This window comes from Octopus sinensis, linkage group LG1 (genome assembly GCF_006345805.1).
Source record: "Octopus sinensis linkage group LG1, ASM634580v1, whole genome shotgun sequence".
In the NCBI taxonomy this organism is placed as follows: Eukaryota; Metazoa; Mollusca; class Cephalopoda; order Octopoda; family Octopodidae; genus Octopus; species Octopus sinensis.
Genome location: NC_042997.1, coordinates 106664506 through 106669279, shown reverse-complemented (window position 1 = coordinate 106669279; position 4774 = coordinate 106664506).

Genomic DNA, 4774 nt, shown 5'->3' with positions numbered 1-4774 from the left:
CAGAATTGGCGGGGTAAAATTCTGGAGATCCTGGCACAAGCGACGAGTCTGGATTTGGAAAGTCTACCCGAGATGATACACGTAGAGGAGTCAATATTGGCAGTACATGTGGAGAGAAGAAGATCCAGGCGCTTTCAATGTGAAAAAAAGGGTACCTGAGGTCAAAATGCCCCACCAAAAAGGACAAGGAAGCAGAGGAGGAGGAGGAGGAAGAGAAAAACGAAGAGACGATCCCCACCAGCCACAGAGACCATGACACAGCGGGCGACCACCTCTACTAGTAAAGACGAACCCACGGGGAAAAGTAAAGAGGCGGCACTTCTGGCCAAGGAGGCCGTTACACAACGAGTGACCGCCTCTATCAGTAAAAATGACCCCAAGGGGAAAAGTAAAGAGGCAGCACTTCCGGCCAAGGAGGTCATTACACAGTAAGCTACCGCCTCCATTAGTGGGGAAAATCCCGAGAAACCAGAGTTAGTTGAGACACTATCCACTGAAAATATGGACTTCCAGACAGTGTAACGTAAGAGAACCAAGAGAATGGAGTCGCCCACCAATACACAGGAGGGGAATCCAAAAACCAAAATGGTCAAGAAACCCGAACTGAAGGAAAAAGGAAAAAAGAAAGAAAACAAGTTTATGCTTGTGATAATCGATATTCCTGATAGAGAGGACACTGCGACAATCACTTACAAAAATAAACACTTGGATGGGGTCATTGGACCTCACCGCAAAAGTCTTTGTATGTTAACGACAATAAGATGAGCCCAGTAACGTTGGGAAAATCTCCCGAAAAAATATACAACGAACTTAAAAACAGACAGCCAAAAGAGATAGCAGAACTGAAAGAACGTCTAAGGTATTTAACCCGCCGGTTGAACCATTTTTGTAGGAAAGAATGGAGGTGGGGAATCTGACGTGGCAAGTCGATGCCTCTCAGCAGCGTAGTCGGACGCTGGACGGAGGGCCCGGTTAAATTTGCTCGGAATCTGGTTTGGACCAGATCTCCAGGTGGAGAACAGGAGCGAGGTGGCGAGCGAGATGGTGGGGTACGTGAGTCCGTAGGACATTTAAAGTTATCACCTTGTTCCATATATTTCTTCATACCCTTTTCCCATCAAATGAGATTACAGCCTTCTGAGCGGAGTCACGTCAGATTACACCTCAACCAATATCATCTATAGGTATTTCCGCAGAATTAAATTAAAAGAATCATGTTTAAAGTTTGCACTGATTTTGATTATATTTATAATAGTCTTCAAAGGAAAAAAAAATAATCTCCCATTTCATTTTGTAGCCATTGGTTACACCATATGTTTGAAGAATTTTAAAGCGTGATGCTAAAGGATTAATGTCGCCTCTAATGACACGCAAGTAGAAAGTATACTTTAACAATCGTGAACTGATGCCTTCTGATGATGATAAAGATTTCTGACACAATCATTAAATCTCATAATCAATACAAATGAATTGTCAGAACCTAAAAATAGAAACCAGACTATGGACCCAGTTTACTGAAGGTTTTCTGCCCAACAACATCTTTGACGATAGTGACATATAATCAATTTATACTTGTTATGAAGAGAATTTTAGTTACTTTATTAACTCCCGGTTTGATTTCAACTTCGAGATTCCGAAGCAGATATCACAAAACTACTCGCCAATCTTTTCTCAATGCACTTGCCTGGAAACAATATGACAGTCATGAAACAGAAAAATGACTTTCGTTTTACGTCTATGAAGGCACAACTGGTTACATGAAGAGCTTCGATATTTGATCTGAAATGTGATGAAAATGTAAGAATCTGAACTATTGAGATAAGAGTGGAATCGCTTACAACATTTCACTGAAACTGATTTATGCAAAAACCATTATTTTCTTTTTCGTAGTGTTAGGGTAGGTGTAATACTGCTCGATTATTAACAAGATAATCCATCGTAAACTCATTTATCAACTCGACAGCTTAGACTATATAACACGCAGCTGTCCAATGGTATGCTTTTCCATGCACAATTGCAAAAATTCATTCATAAATAGTTTGTCAGGAAAACAGAAGGAAATATTCTGTTTCAATGCATTCGCTTAACTTTTAATGCTTTTCACATGTATAACGAGAACTTGTGTTCTCGAATCCCTGGTTTATCTGTTTAATAGATTTGGTTTTGATTTCTGTCGTTGGTACAAGGGTACATATTTCGTGGAGAGTGAAGGTAGTCAGTTTAATCACACCTAATATTTAACTAGTACTTTTTGTCGAGATGGGAAGTATGTAAAGCTAAGTTAATCCCAGCAAGGTTTTAGCGTAGAGCGTAAAAGAACAGAAGCAAATACAGTAGAACACTTTTTGCCGGTGCTCTGGATATTCTACCAAGTCACGGCCCTTTCGCTCGTTAACATTATTATCAGTACATAAGTTTTAGAGGTAGTGGGTGGTAGATTCTATTAGCTTGACATCGAGGTTTGACTGGTGCTCATTTTATTGATTTCAAAATGTAGTTAAAGTCGGCCGAAGTGGAATCCATAAAGTAAAGAGAAGTAACTATATACAAGCAATTTTTTTTTTGGGGGGGGGGCTTTCTATCGTTTCTGCCGTTAACATTTTCGCAATATTGATTTCTAAAATTGGCACATGGTTAGACGATTACAGTCGATTAAAGCGCAACAGTACGTTACTGCTTATTTAATCGTTCTCCAGAAGGATTAAGGCCAAAGTTGACTTTGAGCGTATATGAATTCAGAATGCAAAAGAATATATATTTCTTTACTGCCCATAAGGGGCTAAACATAGAGGGGACAAACAAGGACAGACAAACGGATTAAGTCGATTACATCGTCCCCAGTACGTAACTGGTACTTAATTTATCGACCCCGAAAGGATGAAAGGCGAAGTCGACCTCGGCGGAATTTGAACTCAGAACGTAACGACAGACGAAATACCTATTTCTTTACTACCCACAAGGGGTTAAACACAGAGAGGACAAACAAGGACAGATAAACGGATTAAGTCGATTATATCGACCCCAGTGCGTAACTGGTACTTATTTAATCGACCCCGAAAGGATGAAAGGCAAAGTCGACCTCGGCGGAATTTGAACTCAGAACGTAGCGGCGGACGAAATACCGCTAAGCATGTCGCGCTCAGGATGCAAAAGAATATAACTAAATATTGCCAGCCATTTTATTCGTCGTCTTGCCTACTCTCCCAAACCACCGTCTTTTACTGATTCATAATATTTCAAATACCAAATAAATGAAGAAAATTAGTCAATTGTCATCTAGATTCAAACATATTTGTCCCAGTTATATTAAAACTTATTAAAACTTTTAATGGCAATTCACTCGGATGAGTGATTAATATGATATGAAAGAATTATACTCCCTATACTGTATAATGCTTCAAATATCTTTATACTGCGGTGTATCAAAAAATTTTAATGATTTTCATAGAGGAAATTCATTCGTACTTGTGAGATTTTGTTAAGTATGGTTGAAACCAAGATCTGATATTCAGTAGAATTATTCTACTACGTAGCCCGTTTCGTCACCAACTAACAGTCAAAAGCTGCTTAAGTCAGAATTGTGGACAGACGTCTTCCAACTCAAAATTCCTGATCCACAATGAGGTCTAAATTTTTCTCCTCGGGTTCGGTTCTGAGTTCAAATCTTGTCAAAGTCAACTTTGCTTTTCATCTTTCCGAGGTCAATAAAAATACCTTCCTCTCTGCTTGGCTATTGAAACGAGGCTGCCTGCCAATTCCAAGCACATATAAAAGGGGTGGGATGAGCTAATGGTTAGTAGGTCTTCCACACCAACCTGTCAAGAAAATAATGAAGTAGAACGCCACAGAAAGTATCCAGAGATATCAAATACCTTTTCAGATCAGAGATAGGCATAGCTAGAGAGGATGAAATAATGTGCGTCGCAGCAAGGGAAAGACTAAGGATTTAAAGTTTACAAATGTAAGGCATTTACAAAAAGAAATTTTCTTGCCCATTCATCTATCTTAATCTTCTATGTAAGCATGGTAAGAACGTTAAATTCTAGTTAGATGTAAGGATTCCTTTCCATATTTTTGTTTTTTTCAATAAACTTCCTCGGAGAAACATACTTCAATTTCATTAAACACGCTCAGCTTAATGAATGAAAGATATCTTTGATTGCAACACTATTTTATTAAACGCTTCATATTCATTTAAATTTATACATAGCTTTGAGTTAAATTCACTAAATTTTCTAATTACTGCACCGATGAGATATAACGATATTGAGACGTGTGTTTGCAGATGGTAAAAAAAATATGGAACAATTTAAAAAAATTACCGAGATTTAAAATGCCACACCATGTTTTATATGGAATAAACGCAAAGAAAGAAAGCATTGTATGAAGTTTGGTGTGAGAAAGTAATAAAAAAAATCCTTCTCAACTGGATTCAGACTTTGATACTGTGTATGAAGTATATAAAAGATTCATGACCAAAGATCGAAACCTGAGTTTTCACTTTCCTTTCTGTTGTTCTCTAATTGTGCACTTAAAATTCATGTTTAACCTGTGAAAAGCACAGCACATCTTTATGTAAAATAGAGGTGAACCTAGCTATATCTAATTCACTTTCAGTGACTCCAGTTCGAACTAGGTTTTTGGCCCACTACACGCTGATAGGCTTCTTCCACGCAAGCCTTGAAGTCTTGAAGCGAAACTTACGGGGTAAAAACTGTCTGATATTCACAACACGCAACTGTTGTAGTTTTTACAAACTGATCGTAGTTGTTAC